General features: G+C 42.8%; 1 long non-coding RNA gene across 1 annotated transcript; it reads right to left on the bottom strand.

The window, feature by feature from the left end:
• Positions 1-5,227: 5,227 nt before the first annotated feature.
• On the bottom strand, positions 5,228-16,163 carry LOC137471604 (uncharacterized). The gene is made up of 5 exons (XR_010997713.1): positions 16,066-16,163; positions 14,399-14,460; positions 11,074-13,055; positions 6,183-7,215; positions 5,228-5,893 (listed from the first exon to the last, which is right to left on the bottom strand). It is a non-coding gene; the product is annotated as an uncharacterized lncRNA (long non-coding RNA).
• Positions 16,164-16,207: the final 44 nt, after the last annotated feature.

Genomic DNA, 16,207 nt, shown 5'->3' on the forward strand with positions numbered 1-16,207 from the left:
AGATTTCTCAGTTGGATATCCTACATTTCTCACTCCTCAACAACTTATTCCTAATGTATCATCCCTTCCTCTTACTTAGATATTATTTTAATCATTTATCAATTTAATTAATATTTGGTTGATAATTGTCCACATAATCTCTGTATGGAGACAGTCACCCCTCTTCTGAAATGTTTTAGGCTTTACCAAAGCCTTGGAGGATTTGGGGTTTTTCACCCTCACAAGAAGCAGGAGTACTTTTTCTGTCACTGTGGAAGTGAATAAACGCACAATGGTTTAAAAATGTCCTCTTTTGGGCATTGAGTGGTTTATCAATGCAACATTTAACACTATAATGCAAGATTTGAGACTACTCTTAATTTTGGGCCCATCAGACTTATGGGGACTTGCTTCTAGTTAGTATTGGCACTAGACAGATTTGGGTCAGGGAAACCTCAGGAAAAGCCAAAGCCTGCATTCACAGAAAGGTGAAAGGAGGACCTTTTTCTCTTTCCCACTTTTCTTCACTTTATAACCTTCTCTAGATTCATATGCAGAAGTGCGTAAGTTATGTATTCTTTTGTCTTGCCAAAATCTGCTAACAGAAGTCTATTGTGTGTGTAAATATCCTATCTTTTAAGATATACTATTCAAAATTTCCAGGAGGTAAAGAAAGGAAAAGAAAAAGGTTGCTTTTCACAAGCAAGGACTAGAAGACAAAATTAATTGCCAATGTTAAGTAGAGGTGAGTCCACATAGGTATGATGGGACCAACCTTAGGGGTAGGTCACAATTCTTACATTTTGGGATTAAAAGTTTGCATTGATAAGCAACTCCAAATAGATGTAGTTAGTAATTAAATGACAAAAACAATCCTTGGAATTTCTAGTTCCTGGGCCAGGACAGAGTCCAGGCTGTCAAAAAGATTCATGATACACTCCAGTCTGGGATTTACAGGCCCAAACTGGGTCTATTAACTTGGATCCAGAGCCAACAGTAGAGGCCAGGATATGTAGGTGGCCTGTTCTGATGGAAACATTTTCCCCACTGCTACCACATTAACAATCTGTTCTTGAGTCAGAGAGAAATATCCCACCCTCCCTAACCCATCCAGTCTCCTGGACAGAATTGTCTTGCTGCCCACCCTCCCTGATTTCCTCCATGCTATTGTGCAGAATTCTCAAGAACCCTGTAAAATTAAGGCAAGGACTCAACGGGAGACAATTTTGCTGACTATAGTGAGCTTTTATAGCCCCAGAAACAACTCAGGTTAATGTTTTTTTTTTCTTTCTCCCTCCCAGGACATGAGCCATTCCAAAGCTTGTATCTGAATATTTGGTTCTCATGTATATTTATTTACTTAGGAGTGGCATTCCTATTTTTATAGCTTTGAGTTTTTAATTTTCTTGTTAGTAACATTAACAAGGTTCATGGCATATAAAGTGAGCTGTGGCATTTAAAAAATGTTGGTCTAATGTAACACCAGCCTTTTTTTATATACATGTTCAATGGCAAACTCCTACTGACAGGCAGAATGCATTTCTATGTCTGGGCAAGTTTATAGATGGTGTTCCCACCTCTGGGCCACAAGGTCACAAATTTGTTTCTGATTCTATTAAAGAAACACTCAGCAATGGTAAGTCTGTGTGCTTCCTTTCTTTCTTTCCCTTTTTTTTAATGAGGGGGGACTGTTTTATAAGATCCACAATCTTAAAGATACTCCAAGGAATCTCTGTTGACTGCTGGGCTTTTTACCCCTGTGACCTGACCAAATAGCACTGACTATAGATTTGAGAAGCTTTGTCCATTATCAGTCAGATAAAACAGATTTTGGAGAAAACTTGCATGACTGAAAAAAGAGCAGGGATTGTCCCTGTCATCTATCCATATGTCTGCCCTGGTTTCTGGGGGGTTTTGAGGGATTTACCTCTGCAGTGAAAGGATGTGCAGAAATTACAGATTCACAATACCTGTTTTCTGCTCCTCTTTCCTCAGCAGATCTCGGTGTGACTCTAAGTACATCCCCAAAAGGCTTTGGTGTATGGCCCTGCACATATGTGGGATGGAGGGAACAACAGTTCTGCCTTCCCTGCCTCCGCCTCTTTGCAAGGTTTTAGAGGCAAGGCAGCGAGAGATCAATAAAGGCCTTTGCACCACATACATTAATAAGGATATTTACTGAGCTCATGGCAAGGACAAGCAGAAAGGTGAATCAGAGGTGGCTGCTGTGCCCTGGGAAACACCAGCTCTATATTTTCTTGGAGTTAGTGTAGGTATGTTCTCATTTACGCCGTGTGGTGGCTCCAGCTGCACCTTCCTTAGCAGAAGTGTTTACTGCCTCATGCCCAGCCTCGTTCAAGAAGCGAGGAAGCACAGTCCAGCCTGGCCTCAGCCATGAAATCCCTTCGTGCTGGAACACACGCTCTGGGCTCTGTGACTACAAACATACAGAGCCTTGGCTTGAGAAATGAGCAGGGGCCAGCAGAAAGACTGAGCTGACGGGGTGAAATTAAGAGCATGGGAGAGAGAGAATGCTGTTGAGTTTGGAGGAGGGAGGATAAACACAAATGTCTGCTGAAAGAATTCCAGCATCATCCATTACTGTCCAGAAGGCAGTCACAAAAAAGCAGAAGGGCAAGAAGCACAGCCTTTTCTGTGGGATGCTTTGGCTTATTGTGGTTAGGAAGATCAAGGCTAGGTATCACATGCCTCCACTGAAGAGAGATGCCCTGGAATAAAGCAAGGAGCAGGAATTTCTAGGCTAGGGAAAAGGCTGACCATGTTGAAACTGAGCACAGGAAAGAGAATTTGGCTGCAGAGTCTGACTGGAGGACTTCTAGCTACATGAGAGGACTCCAGGTCTATTCTTTCTCTAATTTCCTTATGCCCCAAGGAAACTTTTGCTGGAAATTTGCTTCCATTTATGGGAGGACTGGAAGAATGAGGGCCAGACGGTGACTGAGCATCTGGCAATCAGAAATAGGGTTCAAAGGAGAGGAAACCACTCAAGCAGGATCTGACTGTGCTATTCTGCACTGAAAATTGACCCCTGCAAGCGACAGGCTGCCACTGCTGGTCATTCCACGTGGGTATTTCTGCAAAGTGACAGTTCAGGAAACTCTCTGCAGCCTGACTCCAGTAAGCTGACCTTGCTCTCTGAAAGTTGTCATCACCACAGATTCTTGTGGCTCAGTGAGATCCTAACTGATATTTTGTGCAGATTCTCTCCTCCATAAGAACAGGTCTGGCTACCAAAAACAATCACAAAATCATTACTGAACATCTTTGCTCAGAGGAGACATTTCTTCCTAAAAATTACTTTCATTTTTCTATGCTGTATTTGGTCACCTGAAATATAATTGTTTATGATCACCACGAAAAACCTTTACTAAAACAGGTTTCAAGTCATCTTGCTTCTTCTGAGAAAGGCAAGTTTTCTTTGGCTTTGGAGAAATCTGTAATCTTCTTAAGCTTTTAAAGAATCCTGACAGAAATTCCCTTAAAATAAAGGTGTACAAGTAGGGAGCAAATATGTATCCCCCACAAATCACAGGCAGTTCTCCACTAGAGCAAACAATCTACTTCAGTTCCTGTGATCTCTATTAATTTGGTTACTGTTACAAACCACTTGGACAGCTGACAGCATAAATTCTGCGAGAAAAGCAGAAGTGGGTTTAATGTGTTTGCATTTTGGTCATAAAAGAATCCAAAATAGCCGAGGTGGCTTGTCCATGAGAGACAGGATTAATAAGCAAGCAATGATCAACTACTTTGCCCCACATTCAGGCTTTCTACCTTATTAAATAATATAGACATTTTGATTGTTCCAGAAATGCTGGTGAAACAGATTCAAGGTAATGAAGAGCCTGAGACTTTTTTTTGGTTTTGTTGGCATCATGACACTGAGAAAGAAGTTGATCACAGTTTCTATATAGAAAAAGAGCAGATGTTTACCTTTCATATTTATCCCCACCTAGAAGAGATAAGTTTCCATAAATACTCTGTACCATTAGGTATGTAAAACAAAAATGTTCTGCATAAGTGAGCTAAAACAGTGCTAAAACAACGAAGTACAGTGACAAGCAGTTGCTCATTACTCCCAGCAGCATTTCCTACAAAGCACAGTTTATCTGACAGTGCTGGAAGACTTAGAGCTTGCTTCTGGGAGGGAAGGATGAGCAGCAGGGCTGCTGTGCACATCTGGTTTGGGTTGGCTCCATCAGCTCCCATGCACATGCTGCAAACTCCACAGAAGTGGCTGCTCTGCAGCACAGTAGCAGACCTGGAGTGTGCACTGGACTAGATCCTTGAGGGGTATAAATCAAACGAACTGCACTGCAATCAACCCATCTGCTGCTCTTTTTGTCACCTCTGGTGTGGGAATACCACAGAGCACAATCACCCTCCAAAGCTTTCCTAGAGACAGCCACAAACTTACCACATAACTCCAGCCCTTCCAGTAGCTACCCCCTGTGCTCTCAGGCATTCTGTCCCTTCCCTCTGCCCTTTCTTCCCTCCCTTCTTCTCCCCAAAACTGGCATCACTCAGCATTTTGGCCAGGAGACCAATTCTCCAAACTGAAAACATCAAAGCATATCTCTGGTTAGATCTCATCCCAACCCTCCGAGGCTGTTGACTTGGAAAGTGAATAACTAATAAGGCAGCATGCCATTGTTTTCTGTTTATGATAATGGAAATAAATTGTTGGCTCCAACTCAGGCACTGATTGTTCCTTTGATATCACTGCCAGGAAGCAAAATAAAATGGATTTTTAAAAATCACCTTTCACAGAGTGCCACAGGCATTTGAAAGATGAGCCTTTTTCCATGTCAAAGGCTCTACCAGAAGTGCCAAATACAGTAGAGGAAAAAATTCAAATCCTTCACTATTAATAACCAACAAAAACAAGAGCACAAGAGAGAGTGTGAGAACAGGATTGCCTGGGCAGCAGGATGGCCTGGGTGGGCTGGCACACCACAGATGTCCTGAGAGTGCTCATGAGGGAGCAGCAGTGCTGCCTCCATGGTGAGGAGCATTTCCTGAAGAATATAGAACACATCTTTTGCATTCTCCCCCCTCCCGTAAAAAAAAGCACAGGTAGGCTGGATGAATTACTCTGTCTGCCTGGTAGCTCTTAAACTAATAAGAGATTTTAGGAACCAAAAAGGCAAGGGAGTGCTTTGCCCTAGAACTTGAACCACTCATAAATCTTGCTTATGTGTTTCTTTCATGGTTTGGGGTTGTTGTTTTAAGCTACATGAAGCAGCAATTTCATTGCACCTCCAATCCTTCACAGTATTTTGGAGCCTTCCCCATGGAATTTTAAGGGCCGTTTTTCAGGTGTTTGAATTTTTCTCAGGGTGCTACCACTCCTACCTAACATGTCAGGCATTGGCACCACTTTTTCACACACAGGGAGGAGGTTCCTCCTCGGAGTTTGGAGCTGGATGCAGATCTTACACGATCAGAGTACAGCGCTGTTGGTTTTCATGACGTGCTGCAGTTTGATTTGGCTCGGAGCGGAGCATGGAGTAGAGAGCCAGATTCAGATCTCAGGCCAAACGTGGATTTTGTGTTTCAGCTACCAAACTTCATCATGTTTTGGCAAAGTTGCGCTCTCACCTGCTCACGCCATGTGGAAAACACCTGTGATCTGCTGGGAAGGAGGTTGCTCGTGCTGTGAGAAGCTCCCAGCAAGAACGCCAGGCTACGAGAGCCTGCTTTGGCTGGCCTGGGCTGCTGCAGGTGGACTGGGAGTGCAGAAACACTGGAACATGCTCAGAGGAAAAACTGTGGTGTAAAGAGAAGCTCTCAGGAGAAGAGTGCAGCTTTGGGTCTTTCCTTGGTGTCATGATTCTCTGAACCTTTTCATTTCTAGCACTGGGACTCAGATGCACAACAGCAGCAGCACAACCTAAGAGCAGACCAGGAAAATAAGAACTACATCACTTTCTACAAAAGTCTGCTTTGAAATAATCCCACACACTGCCTCCAGCCAGAGTTCTTGGATATCATTTTTGGAAGATCATGCTAGAAGACCCTTTTTTCCAAAGCTCAAACCAATATCACAACTTAAATGGCAAAAGATCTGTGTGACAAACAGCGTGGCCCGCTAAATATTAAGGCTGTTGGACATGGATTTTAGGCTCATGCTTGGCTCAAAGTGCATCCTTATTCTGCAAAGCATTTAAGCAAATGATTACCTTCAAGGTAGTAGCACAGAATGGGACAATTAACTGGGCCTTTATGAAGTCCTTATGACATAGGTGCTGTTCTGAATAGAAAGGTTTGAAGGGCTCCCACCAAAGTACCCTGGAATAAAGTAAAGACTTTAGATTGGCTTCAGCAAATATTCAGCCAGGTCCTAATTTTTATACTTATTACTAGCTTATAACAGGATATTTAGAAAGAAAAATGAAGGAACTTTTTTTTCTCCAGATAATACCATCTACTCTATTTCTGAAAATTAAGGGTGTGATTACTGACCCATAAGTGCTTTATGATCACACTTTGGTTTGAACTTTTATGAGTGTATGTAGGTTTACTAACTCTAGCACTGCCCAGTAATTTATTTCCCAGGTGGGCTACGAAAGTCATCTGGAAGAAGGAAAACAGTGTCTAAGGGCTTGCTGTGCAAAGGGATGATTGTGCTAGGTGTATTTGTGCATGGATGTTTTTGGAAACAGTTTTCAGAGGAGAGACAAAGATTTCTAATAAAATAAAACCTTTTCCTTTAACCCAGAAGCAGTGCTTCAAAATTTTACTTATTTCATTGAAAGATTGATGATTGCTATCTGCTGCTCTTTTGAGGACAGAAACTGGGTTCAAAGGCAGCAAAATGCTATTCAGAGCCCCAAAACCGCTGTGACAGAATTGTGAAGAAGCTCTGAATGTCTTTGCAATCCTGTCACCCTTCTTTCCCCAGAAGACAATCAACTTCAGGGGCTTTGCACAAACTTTCATGCACTGAACAGTGTGACCCACAGCTGTGGTACCCCTAAGGGCAGCACAAAAGTTTCAGGTGCCAAAAGGCAGCTTCTCTCTGCTTAGTGACTTCCCCTTTGCTGGTGAGAAAAGCTGAGTCAATGATGCTCCCCTGAGGCAGCTGCAGATGCTGTGGCACCCTGCAGGTTGACTCCTTAGTGCTGTTTGAATCCCAGAGCACCATGCACCGTGGTTTGGCTGACAGTAGCTGGCAAACCTGTAAATCACTTGCTGAACGCTGATCTGCCTTGGCTGAAGAGACAGAAATTAAACATCAGACCTGAAAATGCAGTCAGCATCGATGTTCTGGCACATGAACTATTAGGGATATTTACAGGTACCTGGAGACAAAGGAAGTATTACACTGTACCATGCAAACCTAATATTAAATGAAATTTCTGCTTCTGCAGCTGATGTGGCCTCTACTCATTCCACCCAGCAAGTTCCTGGGAATATTTCAATGCAAAGAAAAATCTACTTTGTTCTCTTAAAAAACTCTCTTTGGCAATATCTATGAAACTTCAGGAAAGTGATTCCCAAGAAATCACCTCCTGGACACAGCCTGGTTCAGATTGCTGTGACACTCATGCTAAAGTTATCTTGGTTTAACTTGAAAGCAGCATCTCCCTGAGGACTCCTCAATTCTGGAATGAGCTATGTGTTTCTGTGTTCTGTGAGAGCCTGGATTATTTTTAATCTTCTGGACATGTTACAAAGATCAATTTATAGTCTCACAGAGACGGTAAGGACAAGGGTTTGTGGGCAGACAAAATGGGGGTTGGATGTTGTTGATTAGTGAATATTATTATTTCTGATTTTTCAAGGCACCTTTGGCTTCCTTGCACTGCTTGCTTCATTTCAGAAAAAAAAGTGGTGGGAACTGGCTCAGATGCATGGACTGCAATGCAGCCATGTTCTCCTAGCCCACCAGAGAGTTTGATCCATACATTACGAGCTGTGCAAGTCCTCACAGCTCTGGACAGGTGCTGTGCACTAAAAAAATACAGAAGATAATAACAGCAAACTTTCTTTTACTCTCTCTGTCACCATTTTATATATACCATAATGAATTATGCCAATGACTTTGTTCCCAATTTACTTCAACATGGAAGAGCACCTTGCTTGTAATTTTGAGACATACAGCATGATAGCATTTCCAATATTATGCAAGGCTTCCAAAGAAAATAGCAAGGACAGAGTTTGAGCAAAACTACAGTATGTGCTTCCCATAATATTCAGCAAAGTATATTTTAAAAATCTCCATTCATGTTGCAGACCCAGCAGCTCAAATATGTATCACAGAACACTGCACAGACATGCAGGCTGAATCTGTATACATTTCAGAAGTCATAAAAACAGTAAAGCAGAATTTTTTCCAGTTCTACTTAAACCTCACTTGAACCTTATTTAGTAAATTGCAATTCCTGACACTTCAAGGGACGCCAGTACAATTGTTCCCTTAATTTTGGCAGATGAAAAGCAAGAACCACAGAGTTTTGTATTATTTCCAAATAAAAGAGTCAAATGACCTAGGTTTGCCCAAAGTTTCACAAACACTTCTACAAGAAAGCATGGCAGGGCACTTTTACAAAATGCTGGTAATGCCCAGAGTTCCACAGTCCTGAATTTAAAGCTTTGTCATGGTTTTGTGGTTTTTTTTTTTTTTTTTTTTAACTTCCACCATGATTGTTTTCATATCTTTGTAAGCATGGCCAGGACTTTTTAGACTGGATCACTTTCCACGAATTACAACAAAGAATTTCAACTGTTAGAGTAGAGAAAGGGCTTTTTCTTTGGGAAATGCCATTCCTGGAAATGCCATTCACCAGTGTTCCTTCCTGGCAAGTCGCAAAGAACCAGTCACAGGAAGGGCTGAGATGAGGTGACGCTGTCCAGGTGGCAGGTCCCTCAGCTGCCATTTCAAACCACATGGGTCCCCTTCAGTTCTTAAGAGGACTCAGTGACACAAAGAGACATTTAGAAGTGTGGCATGTCACCAGGTTATGCTTGAATTTCTGTGGGGATTTACTCAAGTTCTCTGGCTCCACCTTGCCTGTTTCTGTCCCATTGGAGATGCCCAGAGTCTGGGGTAGTGGGACAAGGCTGTGCCCTGCTCAGCCTATGAACCCAGGCACTGTGAGCAGGAGGGGTGGCAGGGTCATTTCCAAAGCTTGCTCCTGATCTGAACTATGAACCAGAATGGAAATGCTCATGGAGGGGCACCCTGGGTGGGAAGATCTGCTGCCATCACGCAACAGATGATAAAGGCTTGAGAAACATATACAAAGAATAAAAGTGACACTTTCAAAACCAGGGTCAGAAGCAGGAGCCAAACCAGGATTTGCTCACTTCCTCACCATTGTTTAAGCTAGACTACTGCTGCTTCTTGAATTTAATCTTAAATCTTGAAAATTCATAGCCTTTCCTGGACATCTTTTATGCCATGGTTAGCACTCTGTAATGTTAAAGGTCTGACTATTAAAATAAATGTCCCAGCTACCGACATCAATGAAATGGCAAAGTTCCTACTCCCTGAACATCTGTAAAGCTTTCATTTTCCCTCTCCAACAAAACCAAGATGACCTTCTCTTCCCCTTCCCCTGATACTTCTCTTCTTAAGGCCCATGGGGCTTTCTTGGCCTGTCTTAGCCTCAAATCAGAAGGCAGATGGATTTTCAATATGAGCTTTATGGATAGTAGTACCCCCTTCTCACTAAAATACTGAAAATTTCTGCGGTAATTCTACTTCCAGCATTGTCAAAAGTATGCAAAAGCAGGCTTGTTACACGGAACACAATTTAAAGGGATAAAAATCCAGAGGGGAGTTATTTTATCCATAAAGGCAGAGATTTACTGAGATATGGTATGGTCCAGAATTGGACCTTCATATAAACTTGTGAATCTTCTCTTGTGGATTGTCAGTATGTTCTTCAGACACTGAAAAAAAACCAAAAAAACCAGCCCTTATTCTCTTACCCCATCTCTAATAGCTCAAATATTGCCAGAGGCATTTTAATTCTCTCAATAAGAGCTCTGACAAGAGCACTCAGGGGCTTTGACTTCAGCTTGGCCCAGAGATCTTTCCTGAAATTATCTTTTACACATTTCTCAGACTGGGCATTTCAAGCATCTGTGTCTGCATCAAAGAGGTACAGACTCCAGTTCATCTAACCAGAGTGAAAAACCCACTACCCCAAGCTGACACGTCACCTCAGAACCTTGTTGGTCTCTTTCGGAAGAATCATCCTTCACCCAGGTCATCAGAAAAGTAATCATGGCTTAAGAGTCTCGAGATGATGGCTGGAGCCTATCCAAAATTAAGCCCTGTAGCCCATCTCCAGCTGGTCCTGGCTGGGGCCCCAGGGTGGACCCTGGACCTACTTCACGCACTTGCCATGTTTGCAGCAGCTGTGCTCGTGCACTGTCTGCATGGGGGTCCCTTTTCCTTGGCCTCATCTGGGGGTAGCCCTGCTCCTGCTGCTCCCTGGCAGCAAGGCTCAGGCATACCCTTGAGAAAGGCTGTTTTGGATTCTGGCTGGAAAAACAATCCTTTTGCCTTCAGTCCTGGCAATGATGTTACTCTCCATTGCTCTGTGTGTATGAGCTGCAGGGATGACAGCTCTGTAATTTTCTTATAAAGCAAACACGCTTCATTTTACCCCTGATAGCAGGCAATCCAGGGCCAGCAAACGCCTCCTATATTAATCTCTTCAAGTGTTTTGGCTTTTCTTTACTTTTAATTTGCCTGGAGGCAGACATTTGAGATAACAGCTGTTATGGTGATATTATCAGTCAATCTGCATGTCAGAGAACGCCAGGAAAATGCCTGTGGAGAGGACCTCTTGGGTTTTTGGTTTTAACTGCTCTGGGGCAAATCCACTCCTTTGTATATGCTCTGCTCGAAACATGAGAAGAGAACATAATGGGACAGGTTTCTATCTGATGATGAAGAAATGCCTTTTCCTGATGATAGAGCACGGGTTCCCTTCCTGCTCATTGACGATCTAGAGCAGTCCTTTGGCAGACCATGCCACATTTTTTTCTTGCTGCTGAGCAGTGTCAGAGCACATCTGCCACCAGCAACATCCCTGTGATTCTCTGATGATTTACTTGCTGCAGAATAATGGGGGAGACCCTAAGAAACCCCACTAAAAGGGATCTCTACCCTCCCGTGGAAGACTGCATAGATTTCTTGGGTCCAGTTATAATGTTTGCTGGGGAGGAAAGTTCCTTTGCCTCCTGAGGTGGAGGGCTCAGTGTCGAGAACCATCAACAAATGGTTCTGGAAGTCCCTGTGACAAAACTGAGCCATCTGCAAGAGGGCCAAAAAGATTTATTGGTTCTTTAGAGAAGATGCCATGACACCACCAGGAAGATGTTAGCTTGGGAATTATTGCTCTGCACTTATTCTTTTCTTTCCACAGAAATACAAGATAACAACCCAAAACTTTGTAGCTTTGGAAACAAACTGGGCTGTGCCCCTATTTGGTGCATTAATGACAATAAGCCAGTTTTTCCTGTTAGTTTGATGAAACCTGACATGTTTTGCACTAGACAAACTTATTCATTATGCTTTGATTGAAAACAATTTGTATCTGAAGATCTTAAACTACTTTACTGACATCAAACCTGTGGGAAGATAAGTAGTTACAGCTATGAAATGACCATGATTCCAAAGAAGCAATGAAATACAGACATTTTGTGTGTCTGCACTCCCAAAGGAACAGAAAATAAACACTTCTGCTTGCATATTTAACTGCTTTCAAAATTCCTAATATCTCTTAATTATCTGATAACAACAGAGACTCCTCTTTTCCATTTCCTTAACACTACAAGTAGCTGTTTTGCTGGAAATTAGGAGCCCTGCTCAGGTCTGCACCCCACATCTCCTGACCAACCATGGGCAAAATACTCAGACTACTGTGGTCTGTTTCCTCACTTGGAAAATGAGGAGATATCCTAATAATAGGGTTAAGCATTCCAATACCACAGTGACAGAGCTCACACAGGCACCTGTACAGTAGAAGAAATGCATCTGAAAGATAAAGGTGACTTGGAAGGCAAGTCTTGAACAGAGATCACAAAGGTTCCATCTAAGTAAACTTACCAAGTAAATCTTGTGGTTTGTTTCCCAAAGGCAGCTTTCTCAGCTTTGAAATACCTGTTCCCAAGTATTGTCAGGTTATTAAAAGAAGCTGGTATTTTTGTGGGCTTGGAAGATGCACAAAGTAGGTGTGTGAAATTTATTTTCACCCATGGCACTCAGGTGCAGCAGTTTGGAACAGTGTTAAATGACTGCACAGGAGAGCATACTTCATACTCCAAAAATTTTCATGAGCTCAAAGACACTATTAGCAGCCTTTCTTTTTGGGTCTTCCAGAGACATGAAGAACATGCTGCCTGCTTAAACATGGTGGTACCAAACCAGGTAGTCTGTACAACAATAATTTACTAAGCACTGCTTTGCCTACACACTTTCATTACTGCTGATATGGTAACATAAATGATTTGTTCAGCACAGGTAAGCTCCTTCCAAATGTCTCCAGGCTTTAGGGAAATTTCAGTTTCTGGAATTGAAGTCTCACAGTGAGTAAGCTTTGAGGGATGGGAATGCAATTGTGAATTTCCTATATCACTGTGGCAGCACAGCTGGGACTAAGTAAACTGGCTGAAAATGGGTCTTATTTGATTTCTAGGGAGGTTGACCCAATCAGAAAAACTTTTGTATTTCTTGTGAAAATCTGGGTAGAGGTTTTGTTCATGAGATTTGCATTATCACACAGATGGACTGCCAAGAGGGGAGAGATACAATTTCCTGCTGTGCATTAAAGGCTGACCATGGCTGAAAACAGAGGTTGGTCTTAAAGAACCAATATCTGATAAAGGCATCACACTTGGAGCTGAGCTGGCAGAAACAAAGGTGAGAAGAAATTCAAGGTTACATTACCTAAAGCTACTGGTTATTACTTATGGTTTCATTTGGATACTTTCTCTCAGATATTATAGTATCAAACATCCTCCAAGCAATCTTCCACTAAGATGTGGTTTGCTGGATAACAGACAGTGCCTTTCTCTGGGCTCAACACCTGGAACTGAGAAAAAAGGGCTGCGCAAATCTGCAGCACAGAAAAATAGAAAAGACAAACAAGGAAATGTCAATTAATCTTAATAAGATAATACGTGGAGTAACTGGCTTGGCAGTCATGCATTTCCTTTAGTATTTTTTGTGTAATTCACCTCTGTGAGATAAATACAGCCATGGAAGGTAAGAGGAGATGACTGCTGAAATAGAAATTTTCATAGAAAAGGTCTCTTTCATACTCTGGGAATTTTTTCTAATCAACAGTCACCTATCCTTTGTTAGGCACAATGACAGACAAGTATCCCACACCCGGGGCTTGGAGTGGGAATTCAAACACCAAAGAAGGTTCTTGGACACACACAAGTAGTCTTTGTTGTTGGCACATGTGATGATCTTGCTGAGGTTTTTGGGCTCTAGAGGAAGGAAGAGGGGTCTTACAGAAGGGAATCTGGGAATGACTCTGTCTGGAGAGTAAAGATCTCTTCTCCAGAAAATAATTACGTGTTTCAAATGTAATCATCTTTAAACAAAATATAGAAACAATCTGAGAGAAGAAACCAAAACAAGGTGTCTCCTGTACCTCCTTTCCCAGACAGCATCCCTCATCACCCATGATTACCTTCCCCTTTCAGCTCTAATCATTTCTTTCAACACAATGGCACCACTCATGATGGAGCTGGGGAAAAAACCCATCCTAGCCCAGCCCACAGCATGGTACAAGCTGTGGGTTTGAAGCCCTGAGGCAAGGAAGCCATGGATCCGGGGCTCCCAGGTCTCCCAGTTGGCTCACTGTGGGATAACTACATGAAAAAAAAGCTGCCTGCCAGAAGGGCTGGCCAGGAGCCTTGCAGGGAGGCAAAGCCCTGTGTTGTAAGACAAATGTGATGGGAATTCAGGTGTCTAAATTCCTGTACAAGAAGAGGAACTTCCCATTTCTTTTCTATCTGATCTATGACGTGTGTACATTGTTCGCAGGGAGGGAGCAGGAAAAGTACATATTAAAGCATAAGCAGCTGGATGCCGCTCTTCTTATGCTTGGAACAAGAATGAAGTGCCTTTTCTGCTCCAAACTTTGCTAAGAAACATGGCAGATTTTAAATAAGCTATTGAGCTCCTTTTTTCCCTTTCAATAATTTATTTTTAAGCTGGGGCATTTTTCTGCCTGATGTGTGTAGCTGCACTCTTGTTCACAGACACAACTGCATACAGGACTTCATGTTAAAGAAATAAACCTGTGAGGCTCTAGGAGGCTGGGAGGGAGATGTGTAGAAAATGGATAGCATTAACTAAGACCTCTCACTATTAGGATAGTAGCCAGAGAAGATTTTGGGCCAAGAGAAATAAAGGGCTTACCACTCAATTAAGTCATGAAGCCAGACATGTTGTAGCCTTGTTCTGGGAACCTGAATGAGGGGCTGGACAACAAAAGCAGACTAGTGTTGCCTGAGAGAGATCACCACCCCTCCTTGAGAACACCAGAGCACTTTAGCATGGAACAACATGCCAAAGTCCAAGAGTGTTCCTGTAGGGCAGGCTGACACCTCGGGTCCTTTGTTACAAACAGTGCTTCAGAGTTCTCTTTGCAGATGTGCTGGGTCCCATTCAGGTCCCTTTTCAAGCTTTGCACAGCTCTGGTGTGGTGGGTCTCTGCACTGCAGTGCTCAGAGAGAGCTTCAAGAGCTTGCTGGGTTACCAGGTTACCCCTGTACTGTTACTGTGCTGGTCCTGGGAGCAGGGACAAGCAGCCTCTAGGTACTTTCTTTCCCTTGGAATTCAGTCTGATTGTCTTTTTTATCGACCAGAGGAATAGCAAAGCTATTTTTCCTCTGAGCTGTTAGCTCAGAGGAAAAAGGGGATGTGTGTTGGGATGGTTTATCAGCATGGGATGGGCCCTGCTGCCTTGTCCTGTGCTCCAAGGAGGTTGGCTGGCTGGGACAAGGACTGGGACGTTTTCCTGCTGTTCTTCTGATGCAAGAAATTCACATAACCTGTAAGCACGTCTTTCTTGAAGACCATGTCGTTCTCTCTTGCCTCATCCAGCCTGTTATTTCTCAGTTCCTCTCTCTGAGGGCTTTGTCTACAGCGAGTGGCCCACTGCCTGTTTCTGTGGAGCACTGCAGGCAGGAGGGCAAGCAGGCCTCGGTGTTTACATTCCAGGATGTAATGGCCTCGTGCTACCTGCAGATGTGTTCACATCGCTGCAAGCCCAAGGACAGAGCTTGGTGATGAGTGGTGTTTCTGAGCTCCTGCTATTCATGCACACACTTCCAAACTGAGCTAAACTTGTCACAAGCTGCTAACAAGAGGCAAATCAGCCTGGCATGCAAGTCCTGCTCTGCTCCCCCTGGTCTGGCTGGTAAATCTGTGTGAGGCAGGAACACCACTGGAGACTGGCAGTGCTTTGGAGAAAAATCCATTATCTAGCGAAAACACTGGATGCACAACACTTACGAACAGTCACCTGCAAAGATCCACTCACACCAGGGGGAGGGTGGTTTCTTGGAATGGATCTGCAAGGCTGATGCTCCAAGATGCTACCAAGTGACTTCATATTGACCTCAATAGTAAGAACACAAATATTTGAACACCGGGAGGGACAATGTGGCATTTTAAACAACTGTTATTCTCTGAAAGTATTTGATCTGTGAGGGGTAAAATCAGCACTTAATTGGAACATATGTCTGAGGCAGGCATGATAAAGAAACTATGCAATGCATATATTTTAATTTTAAATAAATCAATATGATAATTTGGGATCAGGTGGGATTCTGCAGCTGGAAGAAAATAACAAAGGGAGGTCATTAGTTATACTTTTAATAAATCAATTTGTTAATTAGGGATCAGGTGGGATTTTCCAATATGAGACAGAGGACAAAGAAAGCTCATTAGCTGTGTTTTAAATTGATTGATGTTTTAGTTGGTGTGAGATTCTCCTGGAAATAAATGCAAAATGGAAAATATAGGAAACCCTATCACTGGAGAACATACCTGATAAGAAATAAGAAAATTTCCCTACTTACTTATGGCATCTATATTTTCTAGGCACTCTATAGTACAACTCAAGTGTGGTCAGGCTGGAACTCTTGAGAGATTCAAAGAAACAAAGAGAGAAGGCATGTCGTGTATTCAAGGAAATAAAGAGGAAAGGTCATTTCAGATTTG

This window comes from Anomalospiza imberbis, chromosome 3 (genome assembly GCF_031753505.1).
Source record: "Anomalospiza imberbis isolate Cuckoo-Finch-1a 21T00152 chromosome 3, ASM3175350v1, whole genome shotgun sequence".
Lineage (NCBI taxonomy): Eukaryota > Metazoa > Chordata > Aves > Passeriformes > Viduidae > Anomalospiza > Anomalospiza imberbis.